Genomic DNA, 16780 nt, shown 5'->3' on the forward strand with positions numbered 1-16780 from the left:
CTGAGATCTGGCCACTGCACTCCAGCCTGGGCGACAGAGCCAGACTCCGTCTCAAAAAAAAAAAAAATTAAAAAAAAAAGTAAAGATTTTTTAAAATTAAAAAATGATAATATATGCAAATTTATAATATACTTTTTAACAATCAAGCATGTACATTTTTCCATATCAGTACAATGAAATCTCCTTCATTCTTTGAAATAGCTGTATAGTTTCTCATGGTATTGATACACCATAATTTAACTGTTTTTCTATTAATAGACATTTAAGTTGTTTTCCCCCCTTTTGCTACTGTACAATGTTTCACTGAGTATCTTTTTACTTAGGTAAATATATCTGTAGTATAAATTCCTGGACATTTCAGGAATGTGACGTGTCCAGGAATTTCACCCCAAAGGATATGTGTGCACATTTAACATGTTAATAGGTATTGTCAACTTGTCTTCCCAAAAGATTGTTTCAATTTATAATCCCAGAGTATGTCTGGCTCTAATTTTTGCTTTTCTTCTGGTTCCTTAGAATTCCCATACTGATTAGTCAACAGTGGAAAATCTGAAGAGATGCAAGCAGGAAAAAGAAATTAAACCAGGTAGGTAGTGGCGCTGTTCATACTCTACTGCCAGAGCAGCACACATTTTTGCCTGAATATCTTTATTTCTGGTTGAAGGAAGAAACTACATAAGTTCCAAACGAAATTAGTGGGAGATTTTGACCCTGTGAAGAAAAAGCAGAATGGCTCTTTTCAGAAGTTATATACATAACATCACGCTGCAATTTCACAGTCAAGATTCCATTTTCAGGCAGTTTTTTGTAATAGCATCAGAAAGACAGTTTACCTCTGGTGGCTTAAGAGGGGATGGGTTTCCCGGCCATGTACTTAAGCAGGTGCAATCATACACAGGAGTTATTAGCAACGTTGGGCCTGGTGCCAGCTTTCTTCTCCGCCAAGTGTTTTCTGTAACGCTGTTTTCACAAAGACCGGGGCACATTATGGGAATTTTCATTTTAATGCTGTAATAGAGGAGCAAAAGCAGGCAAAACCCAACCCAAAGAAATGGGTTCATCCCAGTAGTCTGGTGAGAAGGGATGAAGATGCAATCCCTCCAGCTGAGAACAAATTGCCATTCACAGAGCACAAGTGGCCCGCCTGGCAGTATGGCCACCTTGGGTCAATGTCGATAGTTTATGATGTCTAAGTGTTTCTGGCATAAGTTGATAATTTTAAACTCAGGGTAGCATAATAATCGACTTTTTACCTAAAGCAGCAGTTATTTATCAACAAATCTGGTGCATTTCTTTGAATTGTCAAGTTGGAAGTACCGGGTCCACAAAGATCTTTTTCCCCACCGGGCATCCATCGGCATCCATGGATGTAGTTGTTAAGGTATCAGAATTGAAGGCTATTCTGGATTGGCCTACACCCACCTGGACCTTCTCCATAGCTGGAATTTTCATAAGGAAGCTAAAGAGCCTGGGGATGAGCACTTCACTCTGAAGAGCTTGCGGAATCCACTGTGCATCTGTCCATAAGCTAAGGATGGTGTGAGAACTGAAAGCTGCATGAGAGAGAGAAGGTCTTGTGATTTTCTCTCTCTTCAGCACTGTAGGGGCACAGTGCAGCTGTGTCTGGTGCAGCTCAGTTTATACTCCTGCCTCAGCCAGGAAAAGTTTTTTTCATTTTTACATTAATTTAGCAGATATTTATGGAGCATCTTCTATAAATTGGACACCAGATAACAAAGCAGAAGTGGCACAGTCCTTGCCCTCAGGAAGCTTATGGGTATGGCTGACAGTAGACTAGTAGCGGTAGTCTGTGGTAGGTCCAGAGGGCTAGTGGGCGGAGGGTGCTGAGGCTTGAAAGGTATGCAGGAGATGACTTGGAGAAGAGTGGACAGGGAGAGGCTGGGGGCTTGCGGAGAAGTGCGGCGAAGGCCTGGAGGCTTGGGGGGTGCAGCACTCCATGGAATTTCCATGGGCTGAACACAGTGCAGAGGGGGTGCCCTGGCTGGAGTTGAGTCTGGAGGTGGCCATGAATGAATCTGAACTTTATCCTGATGGCTGTGAATGGATAGTCACTGGAGGGTTTTAAGCAGGGAAGAATTGTGAGTCAGGCTTAGGAAGGAGACTGTTTAGCTCCAGTTTGGGTAAGGGACTGAGAGAGTTCTGCACTGTGCCTGGCCCACTCTCTTCTTAGCACCTGTGCTCCTCCTTCCCGCTCTTCTTCACCTCTCTTCTTAGCGCCTATGCTTCTCCTTCCCTCAGACCTTCAAGAAGGCAGAGGACAGAGCCCGAAGTCTGAGATAAGATAGCCTCCTTGGGGAGAGAAGAGGAAGTGGTGCTGGGTGGGTGGGTGGGAGGGAGCACCCAGTGTAAAGCAGAGTGTACAGGTGGCCTTAGACAAGTCACTTCACACCTGTGAGCTTCAGCTTCCTTATCTATTAAATGAAGATAATAAGTATTACTCTTCTTTTCTCTCATCTCATGAGATATCATCATGATATCTCAAAATATCATAGATATTTTACATGCCCAGCTAGGGCTTCCAGAGAAATCTCTCTGTTTTGTTTGCCATGTAAAGATTTGTTGAAATCCTCAAGCACATATTAAGTGCATCCTGTCACTGCAGCTTATCCCCTGGGATGAAAGTAGTGAAGAAGCCCTAGCCTCAGGATCAGTCTCACAGCTCTCTCTCCCTGTAGCCAAGAAGGACCAGTCTACAGAGGGGAGGGAGCAAACACAGACTGAAGGCCGGGTATGTGCTTGGCCACACCCACGACAAAGAGTGCTTGGGCAAAGCTGCTAAAACTATTATTTAAGCCATGTGCCAGGCGTGATAAGCACTTACATCCTTCTCAGCCTCATTTAGTTTGATCTTATGAAGTACATATATATTATCTCCATTTGATAGATGAGGAAACTGAGACTCAAAGAGGTGGAACTGTTTGCTGGTAGTGACACAATTAGGAAGAAGGAGAAGGGCCGGAGTCTTGAGTCCGTACTCTCTGACTTCTGTGTGTAGTGCCTGCCATTCTGCGGTGCTCCTTCAGATCTTTCAGACAGTGCAGAGGATGCAGAGGAATCAAGGGGCAGCTATTCTCTTACAAACCTTGAAAATCTTGTACAGAGCCCTCAGACAACCAAAACACGGTCCAGAACTGAATCCTGGGGCCAGCGCGCCCATTTAGCACTTTTCTCAATCAGTCCTTTTCCCCAGGTGCATTAAACAGGGCAGCTGCCTTCCCACCATTTGGGCAAACTGCTTGGCAGCTAGGAGTGTGCCTGCTCATCTCCCAGGCTACTTGGCTTTGCACCTCAGCAAGGAGGGCAGGCCATGCCCCCAGGGAAGCACATAGTTATTCCTTCTGCCGGAAGGACACCCCCTAATCTGGTTTGCCATGGACACTGAAGTCACTCCCTGTCTCCTGGCCATGAGGAAAACTCCTTTGAGAGGATCCTGTGAAGCCAGCGGACAGAGTAAAAAATGAGAATCCTGCCTGGCTGAACAAGATCTCTAATGCCTAGTTCTGGAAAGAGTTGAGGCTATGTCCACACCAAGCCATTTAAAGAATCTGCCCAGTAGAATCAATATTGTCAAAACGTCCATACTGCCCAAAGCGATCTACAGAATTAATTCCATTCCTATCAAAATTCCAGTGGCATTGCTTACAGAAATAGAACAAATAATCCTAAAATTCCTGTGGAACCATGAAAGACCCCAGATGACTAAGGCAATGTTGAGCAAGAAGATCTAAGTTGGAGGTATCACACAACCTGATTTCAAATATTATAGACTGGACATGGTAACTCACACCTGTAATTCCAGCACTTTGGGAGGCTGAGGCAGGAGGATTGCTTAAACTTAGGAGTTCGAGACCAACCTGGGCAACATAGTGAAACCCCATTTCTATAAAAACAAAATCCAAAAATTAGCTGGGCATGGTGGCATGCACCTGTAGTCCCACCTACTCAGGAGGCTAAGGTGAGAGGATCACTTGAGCCCAAGCATCGCATTGAGGCTGCAGTGAGCTGTGATCGTGCCACTGTACTCCAGCCTGGCTGACAGAGTGAGATCATGTCTCAAAAAAAAAAAATTATAATGCTATGGTAATCCACACACACACACACATACACACACACAGGAATATTATTTAACCTTAAAAAAGAAAATCCTGACATTTGCAAACACATGGTTGAATGTGGAGGACATTCTGCTAAGTGAAATAAGGCAGACACAGAAAGGCAGATACTACAGGATCTCAGTTATATGTGGACTCTAAAAGAGTTGAACTCAGAGAGAGTAGAAGGGTGGTTTCCAGAGAGAGTAGAAGGCTTGTTGGGGAAATGGGGAGATGTTGATCAAAGGGTACAAACTTGCAGTTATAAGATGAATAAATTTTGGAGACCTAATGTACAGCATGATTACAGTTAATAATACGGTATTTTATACTTGAAATTTGCTAAGAGAGTATATCTTAAGTATTCTCACCACAAAAAGTAACTGTGTGAGGTGGTGGATATGTTAATTAGCTCGATTGTGATAATTATGTCACAGTGTGAATATGTAAAATTTTTATTTGTCACTTATACCTTAATAAAACTGAAAACAATTTAAAGAATCTGCCCAGGTCACAGGAAGCCATCAGTCATACCCTGAGCTGTTGTGTAAACTCAGAGAATATGGTTTATAGCATATGGATGAGTGCTCTTGTGCCAGTGCTGGGCTAAACCTTTACATCCAGTGTCTAATTAGGTAGTTTCTGTTATTATCCATGTTTTACCAAGGAGGAAACTGAGGCCTTTGGAGATTACATCATTTAGCCTATGTACCAGAGCTGGAAAGTTGCATAACCAAGATTTCACTTGAGCTTTTTTTAGCTCCACATCTTCTATTTTTTCAGCTACACCAAAACGACTTCTTGAATTTAGCTTTGCCTTTCTGATAATAGTAACCACCACCTTTTATTGAGCATCTTGTCATGTGAGCCAGGCATTATACATCCATTATTTCCAATCCCAGTAGAACCTTATAAAGTATCATTGTCCCCGTTTCACAGTTGAAGACCCTGAGGTTCGGAGAGGTCAGGAATTTTGCCTAACAGGTTTCGTCTGAGACTAGAGTGAGCTCTCAAGTATCATCCTATACTTCCTTCATTCCTTACCTTTTCAGATTCCTAGGAGGAAAGGACTCAAAAAACTTACGCATGAATTTCCTTTAATTTCACAACAACCCTAAGGGTTGGGGGTTGATATCTCTGTTTTACAAAAGAAGAAACTGAGGCTCAGAGATGTTAAGTGATTTTTCTCAGCATTATACAGCTAGCAATTGGTGGAGCCCCAATTCATACAGGCTCTGATCCATAGCTTACTTGCCTCCCCCATTCCCACCCCCACCCCCTTTCAGCTCTGTCTCATTGCAATTGGGGCAGAAAATCCAGCCTTTATTTCTCCAGGTACTAGTAGTCCTGGGAGTCTAGGGGATTTCCAGCTCCTTTGAATTCCCTCTTTTGGCCTCTGCTCTGCCTCCAGCACCTCTCTTAAGAGTCGTTTTCACTGTTGTCATAGCAAGGGTCTCATCTGGAGGGAAGCTGCCTTGAGGTTGGAACTATTCGGGTGCTTATCAGCAAGGCTTCAGGGCCTTGCCATAGCAACTTTCCAAGCCACCCATCTTGTGACCTGTTCTGACTCAGGGTCCCTGGGAATCCCCTGGGTGCAGATGTCTGCAGTGACTAGGATGCAGCCGTCGGCTCCCAGGACGGTTTTTCTGGCCAAGGCCATTTTAGGAAGGCTTCTGTTCCAGCTGTGCTGGGAGAGTTGAGGGCCAGAGCCTCCAGACCTTAAGAATGCAGGGTTATGTGATGTCTAGAGCCGGCGTTTTTAGCTAGGGCTTATGGGTAGGCGTTAGGGCTTTAAGAGCCCCCTGTAATCATAGGTATGGTTACACACACACACGCAGAGAATATATCCTTTTCTGGGCAAAGTATCCATAGCTTTCCTCAAACTCAAATGTGTCTGTGACCCTTTAAGAACACTGATCTAGAGAGAACCCAAAGTGTTGTGGGCCACTGTGCTCCCTTGGCCACCAGCCTCTCAGATGCCAGAATCTTGAGAGAGTACACCAGGCCTCTAGTGTTTCTGCTTAGGCATGAACTGGGATACAGTATCAAATATTGCTGAAGTTCACAATTATAACTGTAAATGTACAGCTGTCCTTTGGGATGCCCCAAGTACTTTTTTTTTTAAATTGAGATGGAGTTTTGCTTTGTTGCCCAGGCTAGGGTGCAGTGGCATGATCTCGGCTCACTGCAACCTCTACCTCCCGGGTTCAAGCGATTCTTCTGCCTCAGTCTCCTGAGTAACAGGGATTACAGGTGTGCACCACCATGCCTGGCTAATTTTTGTATTTTTAGTGGAGACGGGGTTTCACCATGTTGGTCAAGCTGGTCTCGAACGCCTGACCTCATGATCCGCCCGCCTCAGCCTCCCAAAGTGCTGGGATTACAGGTGTGAGCCACCGCATCCAGCGCCCCAAGTACTTTTTATGCTGTAAAAGTACAACTGTGCTGTGGGATGCCCCAAGTACAACCATGAAAATGCACGCTCAGCACCCCAGACATGCCAGCATGTTTGAACACAGTGTATTCACCCCATAAGTGGTAGCCATTTTTTTATTTTATTAAATTTTAAATAAATTAATTTTAAATGCATTTTTGTTTTGTTTTACTCTTATCATTGTTATTATTTATTTGGTCAGGAGCCAGGACTCAGGTGGTTATTTAGTCACTGAGTGATTAAAATCTATATGTCAGGAGCTGTGCTATATTTCGAAGACACAGTGACAAACAAGAAAGGCAGGGTACCTACCCTCTTGGAATCAGTTGGAACGGCAGATAATGAGCAAATGTACCAGCATCATGCCTGGCTCACGGGACATTTCTGTGTGTATTTGTTGAATGACTGTTGAATGAATTTCGACTGTGGTTATTATTAGGAAGAAGTCAAGGTGCTACAGGTGGCAGACAAGGAAACTTCATCTCTTCTGGTGGGTCAGGGAAGAGGAAGGGGGACTCAGGCTAAGGGGCCTATGCCATGGGCCACCAGGAGTTACACAGGACTGTTCACAGGGGGCTGGCAGTCCCATGAAGACTCAGTATCTGGAGGTGTGGGGTCGAGGCCTGGAATACTGAACAACCAAGGGCTTAGGAACCTTATGTAAACTATGATAATGTGGGCCAGAGGTACGGATGACATCTACACTCTGCTCAAGTAGTGATGGTCCCTGGCTTGCAAACATGTTGCTCTTCCAGGTTCCAAGGGAGGCTGTTGTTCAACCAGTATTTACATATGTAGCGAGTTCTGGGTTTGGAACCCTACTTCTGTCAGGAGGCAGGAAGGATGGAAGGACATCCTTCCTGCAGCTGGAGACAGCAGGGCCCCAACCACTGCTGACAGTGGCCATGGACACACAGTGCAGTGTCTGAGCAGTGTGTGAAGAGACTCCCTCACTGTCTGAAGGGCTTCACTCACCCTCCACTAGTGAGAAGCCTCTGAATATTGGCATGGAAGGGAAGCATTCACATATTAAGGGTAAAATCAAAGTCAGAACAAAATTCAAAGTCTTGGCCCTCAAGACCCTGAAAGGCCCCAGTGACTGTCATTCCACTCACCTCCTCTCCCTCTCACCGCTCCCCAGCCCCACGGCTCTCCTGGTCTTTCTGGTCAGCAGGCTCCCCTTGCCTCTTGCATGCTGTGCCCTCTGCCTGGCATACTTAGATGTGTAAACAGAAGTGGTTTCTAAACTCCTCTCTCTCATCATGTGTGTGGACTGTGATACCCAACCATCAGTAACAGCAGCTGATGAGGACAGTGATCATTAGCTAGAGAGCGCACCCTGGGTCCCCCCACCCAGCATTATTAGAATAATAATAATTTTCCACCAGGTCCCCCCACCCAGCATTATTAGAATAATCATAATCCCCCACTAGGTCTCCCCACCTGGCTTTATTAGAATTACTATTAGAAACTGTCCTGTAGTGATTCTGGTAATTGTGATTTGTGCCCCCTTACTACCACTGGTTAAAAATTGTAGTTTATGAACTGAGCTCCCTAACTAGACCATGGACTTCCCTCATGTGTACAATGGTATCTTACTGTTTTTGTATCTGTGGCATCTAGTCCCAAGCCCAGTATACACTGAGGGATCAGTAAAATTTTTCTGAAGGAATGGATGAATACTATAGAGATAATCTCTTGCTTCTTTTCATTCTCCACAGTGTATTTTGGAGATGCATTTTGTAGAATTCTAGAGGAACTAGATTGACACAAACTCTCTTCAACCCATAGAAGTCTGCTTCCACGGAGGTCTCTGGAAAGCAGCAGAACAGTCTAGCTGCATCACTGCTTGGTGGCCGGGCATGCTGGGTCCTCCCTGGGCCTCCTGCTGTGGATGTATGATCTAAACTTGCCCAGGCTCAGATACACAGCACGGTTCTCAGAGAGTGGCAGTCTCTATCCTACTGTGAAGGGATGGGCAGTTTTCCAAGGAATTCCTTGCTTTCCTCCCCTTCCTTCAGAGCTAGAAGTCTCTTACCTCCCTTACCCCAGAGCTAGGAGTAATGTTAGAGATTGCTTTGGTTATCCACTCCTGAGTAATCCATCACCCCTGTTACTCAATGGTTTAAAACAGCAGCAATAGTTCCCTATATCTCATGGTTTCTGTGGGTCAGGAATTTGGGAACAGACAGCTTGGCTGGGCAGTTCTGGCTTGGATCTTTTATGCAGTTGCAGTTAGATGGTGACTGGAACTGGAGTAGCTTGGGGCCGGCACCGCTGGAGGCTGGCCGGCTGCTGCTCTTTCCAGGCCATCTCAGGACCTCTCCCCTGTGGTTACTTCATAGGCCTGTTTGGGCTTCCTCATGGCATGGCCACCTCACATTTCCCATATGCAGCTCAAAGCTCTAGAGGCAGGTGTCCCCAGAGAGAGCCAGGTGAAAGCTATATAACCCTTTATAGCCTCATCTTGGAGGTGACACAAAATCATTTTTTGTTGCATTCTATTTGTTAGAGGTCACTAAGGCCAGCTCATTTGGGGAAATTGAAATTAAACTCTGCCTCCTGAGAGGAGGAATGTCAGATAATTTGCAGACCTGTTTCAGAACCACCACAGAGATACCCAGTTTCCCCCTTCATTCCACATGTGAGACTCCTGAGGTTTGAGGGGAAGAGCCTTGTCCAGAGGTGCCCAGCCTGGCATGGGCAGACCTGTAGTGTGGCCCAGCCCCTAGGCCTTACACAGGCCTGCCAGGAAGTGATCTCACTTTCCCTTCCTTCCTGTCCCCTCACAGTAAGATACAGACTGGCACTCTCTGGGAATCTTGCTGTGTAGCTGAGCCTCAGCAGGTTTGATAATACAGACACAGCAGGAGGCCTGGGGAGGACCCAGCATGCCTGGCCACCAAGCAGTGATGCAGCTGGACTGTTCTTCAGCTTTCCAGAGACCTCCTGGAAGCACAGACTTTCATGGGTTGAAGAGAGTTTGTGTCACAATTCCAGTCCCTAGCCCTGGCCCTACGTGAAATATTAACACCACCCTGCCAGGAGGATGTAGCTGCTGAGGAGGTAAGTGTTTTAAAAAATTCATGCCCCAAAATAATTATTTTTACTGTTGCTGTGAAGTTAAATATCAAAGAGTAGAATGTGGTGGTAGAATCAAGAGAATCAACCCAGCATCACTGAAAAGATTCTGAAGGTTTGTATCCAGTTGAATATCCAAAACAGGAGGTTGTATAAGCATGGGTAAAATCCATCTCGGTGTATGTTTTAGACAGCCTTGTAGAACGTTTTCCAGGGACTTGCTTACTTTCTTGCTCTTCCTTCAGAAATGCCTTATTATGAAGCTGGGGACAGGGGAAAAAGAAGGTTGGAAAAGGGAATGGGTACTTTTCAGTAAACCCATACTACATGCCAGGCATGATACTAATTCACTCCCCTGCTTTATAGCCTAATAGCACAGGCTCCATCTGGCTCCACACTCCTTGGATATATGGCCTTGGGCAAACTCCTTAACCTCACTGAGTTTCAGCTGCCTCTTTTGTACTACAGGATAATTATATGTTCTATGTCATAGAATTACTATAAAATTAAATGCTTGTAAGATGCTCAGCACAGTCTGGCATGCAGTAAGAAAGAAGTGTATAACAGGCCGGGCACCGTGGCTCAAGCCTGTAGTCCCGGCACTTTAGGAGGCTGAGGCGGGCGGATCACAAGGTCAAGAGATCGAGACCATCCTGGCCAACATGGTGAAACCCCACCTCTACTAAAAATACAAAAATTAGCTGGACGTGGTGGTGCACGCCTGTAGTCCCAGCTACTTGGGAGGCTGAGGCAGGAGAATCACTTGAACCTGGGAGGCGGAGGTTGCAGTGAACCAAGATCACGCCACTCCACTCCAGCCTAGTGACCGAGCGAGACTCCATCTCAAAAAAAAAAAAAAAAAAAAGAATATAACTGTTGGCTCCAGTTAATCCCCACAGCCACTTTTTAAGGCAGGTGTGAGCCCTCCGATTTTATAGAAGCAGTGTCTGCAGTCAAGTGAGGTGCCCAGCACCATGTGCCGCTGTAGGGACAGCAGCTGAGATTCTGAAATCCTTGTGGCATCCACCACACCGCATTAGCCTCCGGGCAGCTCTGCCAGGGCTTTCCTGACATGCAGTAATTGGGGGCAGAGGAACTCAGGAGGCTTCGTGCCCTACAGGAGCCCACGTCAGGTCCTAGAGCAAGAACGTTTGAAAAACCAAGGCCAGGAATCCACTTATCCACTTAGGAGGCTCTATAGGGAGCGGGGTTACAGAGAATGTTGTACACAGAGGAAATAGTCTAGTAAAGGCTTTGAGGTCAGGAATTAAATGAGGTTTGAGGATTTAAAGAGAGGCCCAGTGTGACCAGAGCAAAATGGACCAAGAAGAGAGTAGAAATGAGACAAAGGCTCATCTGCAGAGGCAGGCAGGGCCAGATCCTTGCAGGACTTCAGGGACTGACATCAGGAGTGTGGATTTCACTAGATATGAAATAGAAAAGCATCAGAGATTGAACAAAGCAGGGAAATTCCAATGACCCAATTTCCATTTTGAGAACGTTACCCTGCCTGCCGTATAGAAAATAGACCCTGGGCTAGGGATGAGAGAGACACAGGACTCTGACTCTTGTCAGAGTCTCTGCTGAGAGTCCTGGTGAGACATCCTGGAGCCTGGGTGTTGTGGGTGGAGGAGCGAGGTCAGCAGATTCAAGCTCTGTTTTGCAGGTAGAAACAAAAGGACTAGGCTGGGCACTGTTGCTCATGCCTCTAATCCTAGCTCTTTGGGAGGCCAAGGTGGGAGGATTGCTTGAGGCCAGGAATTTAAGACTAGGCTGGGCAGCATTGTGAGACCTTGTCCCTACAAAAACATAAAAATGAAAAAAGAAATGACAGGACTTGGTAAAGAATTGTCAATGGGTGGTGAAGAAGAAGGGAGGTCAGGGATGGCTGCGGGTTTCCAGCTGGGCAGATGGTGGTGCTCTTGCTCAGCTGGGAAGGCCAGGGCGAGCAGGCCGGTGATTTGCGGTCTGAAGCTTGCAGTGCTGGTGGGATAACCAAATGACATGCTCAATAGGCTGAGTCACAAATCTAGAGCTCTTAAGAGAGGGTTGGGGCTCTTTGAGGGTCACCAACATAGATTATTTCAGGGGAAGGATAAGAGCCCCTAGGGAGAAAACAGAAGAGACTGGCATCCTAACACAAAGGTACCGGCAGTAGCAGGTGCCTGTGCGGAGTGGTTGGAGGGAGGCCCAAAGGGTGTGGTGTCTGGAAGTCCCCTGAGGAGAGTGGTCCGAGAAGAAATGAGGTGGAAGAGGAGAACAGAAAGGTGTCCCTGGGGATAGTCAGCGTAGAAGTCATTCAGGACCTTGTCTGACCCCAGCACCCTGCCTTTCCCTCCCTATCACTGCCTGCATCCAGGCCTGCTTTGGTCTAGGCCTGGCAGATGCAGAGACCAAGGCCCGGTCTCTCTGTCTCCAAACAAAGCCTCACCCAGGACCGCTCTTTGAATGGCAGCAGGCACTGGCCAGGCAGGCGTCAGGCTCCTCTCTGGTGACCTTGTACTGGATGTGCCCCTAAGGCGCTGGGTAGGGCTTTGCAGCCAGCCCCAGGCAGGCCACACATGGGTAGAACCAGCAGCCCTCCCTTTTCCCAGGTTCATGGAATGTTCTCATTTTGGAGCCCTGAGTTTTCTGTTGGCCTCAGTGCCTCTCTTTTCTGGCTTTCCATCACAGAGAGAAGCCGCTACCCTTGGAATTTGATGAATGCCTGTTCAATAGGCCCTGGCATTTCTGTTTCCACGGCCCTTTCGTCCCTCAGAGAAGCCTTAGAGAACATTTTGCCCACCCCTGATAAAAACTTCTCCCATGAGACCAAGTCCCACTTCTGTGCTTCATGTCTTCTGCAAAAGTCTGTTTGCTTTTTGTATGTTTTCTGCAAATACTGAATTTTTGAAAAAGAAAAAAAAACAAAACAAAACAGGAAATGACCTTTCTAGTATATTTGGAAAACAATTTGGAGCTTGTAATGGAATCTGCCTGAGCAATGAGGACTAATAGCTGCAGACTTGGAACAGACCATGTAGCTCTTGGCAGATACTGGGGCCTCTTCAGCTTACAAAGCTGGGGGGAGTATTACAAACCCACTGGAGAAGTGGCTTCCTGTGGGGAAATGCCCAGAGCAGGCACCTGCAGGCACCATAATCTCTGACCCCAGGGCCCCAAAAGGTCTGGGGACAGAGTATAAGGGCTTCACCCTTTGTCCTGGGCATTCAAGGTCAATCACGTGTCTGGCAATCATCCAGATCCCACAAGACACCAAAACCTCCTGAGGATGAGGAAAAGAAAGAGCTTCGTTCTTTAGCACCCTGTAGGGCTCAGGCTGAGCTAGGAGATTCTAGATTGTTTTTAGACTCAAATTGCCTGTTGGCTCTCTGGGTCACTCTCTATCCAACTTTTCTGTAGATTTCAGCAAAAACCACCTCCTCAGAGAGGCCTTTCCTGATCGTGCAGCCATTAACTGAATGATCCACATGCAGAGAACCCTGTCCTCTTCTCCCACAGCACATACCATAATCTGTGATGATAGATTCATTGACTTGTTCAGTGCCTTTTTCTCTTTACACATTGTAAATATCTTTTTTAGTTTCCAGTATATACCCTGTGCCTGGCACAGTGCCTGGCATATAGAAGTTGCTCAGTACATTGAATGAATAAATGAAATATCAAGACTGGAAGACTTAGAGACCAGATGTGGTGACTCATGCCTGTAATCCCGTCACTTTGGAAGGCCGAGGCAGGTGGATCACTTGAGGTCAGGGGTTCAAGATTAACCTGGCCAACATGGTGAAACCCCATCTCTATTAAAAATACAAAAAAAAAAAAAAAAAATTAGCCAGGTGTGGTGGGGCATGCTTGTAATCCCAGCTACTTGGGAGGCTGAGGCAGGAGAAGCACTTGAACCAGGGAGGCAGAGGTTGCAGTAAGCGGAGATCATGCCACTGCACTCCAACCTGGGCGACAGAGTAAGACCCCATCTCAAAAAAAAAAAAAGACTGGAAGACTTGGAGATCATATTTCAAATTTCGTTATTTAGATGGTGGGAAAGGAAGCTGAGAGAGAAGGGGACTCTTCAGAGGTCACCCTACTGCACGGGTATTGAACCAGATCTTCAGCCACTGTTATGATGCAGGGCCGCACATTCTTTGCTCTTCTTTCCCTGTAACCTAGAACATCTTCTATTATTTACTCGTTCATCAACTATTCATTGAGCTTCAAGTATGTGCAGGGCCTTCTGGACATAACGGTAAACATGCCAGCCAGGGTCACCACTTCTGGAGAATTTATATTCTTACCACACAGCACCATAAAGCACCAGAGAAGGAAGTTTTAATCTTCTGTAGCACCATTAAACAGAGTAAAAACAAAGGAGCTGAATGAAATGTCCAAAGGCAGGTTATAGTAACTGAGCCCCCAAATGAACCATCCTAATCATTTATTAATTGAATTCCGCTTACATTCCCCGTCACTTACTACACTTTTTGCATCACCATATTATTGAATCTTCATAACAGCCACCTGAACTGCAGGGTGTGACTGTTAGCCCCACTTTGCTGGGTGAGGGGAGTTGTGCACGGCCTCATAGCTGGTAAACAGCAAAGCTGGGCTGGACGAGCACCCTAGATGCCCTCTGCCCTGCCACCCATTCCCCTCAGAGATTTGTAATGTCATCAGGGACTCCCAAGGGGGCCGTGTGATGTGGGGAAAAGAGCTCTGGACCAGGAGTTAAGACCGCTAGATCAAGAACCCTATGCAAGTCCCTTGCCCTTTCTGAGCCTCCATTTCTGCAGCTGTTGATGAGAGGCTTGTCTAGATGCGCTCTGGGATGTCTTTCGGTTAGATTCTACAACAACTTGTCATTAATTGAACAGGTATTTGCCCTGTGATGGTCCTGAATGAATCAAAGCGGTCTCCCTGCTGGAGATAGGTCATGGACTGTTGGAAGTGAAGACTCAGAACTCAGGAGAGAAGACTGTAGACCCATGTGTTAGGGCATATTAGCAATCATATATTGAGAACATCCTTCCATGCCAGTATACATACATGGATCTAAATGCTTCTTTTTAATCATTGAAGGTTTCTGAGCTGAGCATGAGGATGAGCCAGCTGATGTTGGGGAATGTCCCTCTTGAAGTAGAGGACAGAGGGCTTGAGGATGAATTGGGGGTGGGGGATGAGGAATAAGTGAGAAGACTGGGGACAGAAAAACCAGTTGGGGAAGGTTGTAATCGAGTGGATAGAGATGAAGCCTAACTGAGGCCATGATTACTGTGTGGAGAAAATGGGAGGATGGACCTGAAGGGAGAAAATAATTGAGCCTGGGTAATTGAGCTTTAAGGTGCAGGATGCCTTCTTAAAGAGAGGAAGAAGTCAGGCATGTGTTACGGGTAATAGGTTTTTGACTTGCATAATTGATTGTGGAGGTGGCTCCTGACTAAGAGAATGAATGAGAGAGAGTCCTGGAGGAGGGAGAGCATAATTTTGTTGATATCCTCTGGGAGGATTCATCTAGATGTCTGCAGCTCAGCAGTGAGAGGATCGACATTGAAATGAATGGAAGGTAATGTCATGAGAGAGAATGAGATGTGTAGAACAGTTAGAGAAACATTAGAAGAGAGTAAAGGATGGAACTAAGGGGGTATACAAGTAGTCAAGGTGTTGGACTAGGAGAATGTATAAGAGCATTCTAAGAAGTTGAAGGCAGTTGCTTTACTACCTGAGCCTCAGTTTCCTCATTTCTAAAATGAGGATTAGAATAGTGCCTACTCATTGTGTTTAGGGTTACATGAGAGAATGTGTGGAAGGCACTTACCTTGCACATCAGAAGTAGAACTCATGTAATAATTCATCATTCATTCTGTAAGTAAGAGTCAAGCACCAGCATATGCCAGGCGCTGGGCCAGCCCTTTGGAGTACACAGAGGAGCAAAAGGGAAGTCTGAGTGCCTGACCTCGTGGGAGAGGAACTGTGAAAGAAAGAAGACTCAATATCATAAAAATGTGGTTTCTATCTACATTCAGGTACCAGATATTACTGTATATATTTAGTGCAGTCCTGATAAATACAAGAGAAATTGGGGGACAAGTTAAATGACTATTTAGTTCATTAGAAAACATAGACCAGCAAAAACAGCCAGAAAAAAAAAATCTAAAGTCAAAAAAGATTTGAGCTATGAGAAGGAAACCATTCTACAGTTATTTTTTTAATTTAAAGCTAATGTAATAGAAAACATGATACTAGTACATGAGTAGACAGATCAGCTGGAGAGATTAAAAGATTCAGAAACAGACCCCAATAGACAGTTTTGTATGTAACAATGGTAGCTTTTCACATCAATGAGGAAATGATGGATTACTCCACAAATGATTTGAGATAGGTAGAAAAAATTAAGGTGGCTGTCTAACTCATACCTTATTACAGATAAATTCTAGATCAATCAAAGATTTAAATATGAAAAAGGAAGCCATAAAAGTACTAGAGGCCAGGCATGGTGGCTCACACCTGTAATCCCAGTAGTTTGGGAGGCTCAGGCAGGAGTATCACTTGAGCCCAGGAGTTCAGAACCAGCCTGGGCAACATGGTGAGACCCCATCTCTTACAAGAAAAAAAAAAAAAAAGGAATTGGCTGGGCACGTTAGCATGCACCTGTAGTCCCAGCTACTCAGGAAGCTAAGCTAGGAGGATCCCTTGAGCCCAGGAGTTCAAGGTTGCTGTGAGCTAAGCTGGCACCACTGCACTCCGGCCTGGGCGACTCCAGACCCTGTCTCAAAAAACAAAGTACTAGAAATAAACAAGGGGATTTCTTTACTGATCTTAAAGTGGGGAAGACATTTCTAATTATGTTCCAAAGCCCAGAAACCATAAAATAAAGATAATTTTACTAATGAATATAAAAAATATGTGTGTGGGGAGAAGTGCCGAAAATAAAGTCAAAGTACAAATGACAGGTAAAAAATACTAGTAGCTCCTAATTAGACAAAAGACTAATTGCCTTAATATATTAAGAACTCCTACAAATCAGTAAGAAAAAGACCTAAAATCCATTAGAAATGGGCAAAAGGATTTGAAGAAACAGTAAACAGAAAAGGAGATGCATGTGGGAAGATGCTCAGGTTCACTCCTAGGAGCAGTAGGAACTAAAACAATCAGGCACTGG

General features: G+C 45.5%; 1 protein-coding gene across 7 annotated transcripts in view; it reads left to right on the top strand.

Moving 5' to 3' along the window:
- The window catches only part of PKIG (cAMP-dependent protein kinase inhibitor gamma), a 103705-nt gene that overhangs the window by 74307 nt on the left and 12618 nt on the right, over positions 1-16780 (top strand). For 6 of the 7 annotated variants that reach the window (XM_031934708.1, XM_023227852.2, XM_023227856.2 and 3 more), the window contains one exon: positions 517-586. The gene's annotated coding sequence lies outside the window, so the exon portion shown is untranslated. Of the gene's footprint in view, positions 1-516; positions 587-9338; positions 9613-16780 lie in introns of all 7 variants that reach the window. The other variant, XM_023227855.2, reaches the window with a different exon arrangement.

The sequence above is a fragment of the Piliocolobus tephrosceles genome, chromosome 20, assembly GCF_002776525.5.
Source record: "Piliocolobus tephrosceles isolate RC106 chromosome 20, ASM277652v3, whole genome shotgun sequence".
Classification (NCBI taxonomy): Eukaryota; Metazoa; Chordata; class Mammalia; order Primates; family Cercopithecidae; genus Piliocolobus; species Piliocolobus tephrosceles.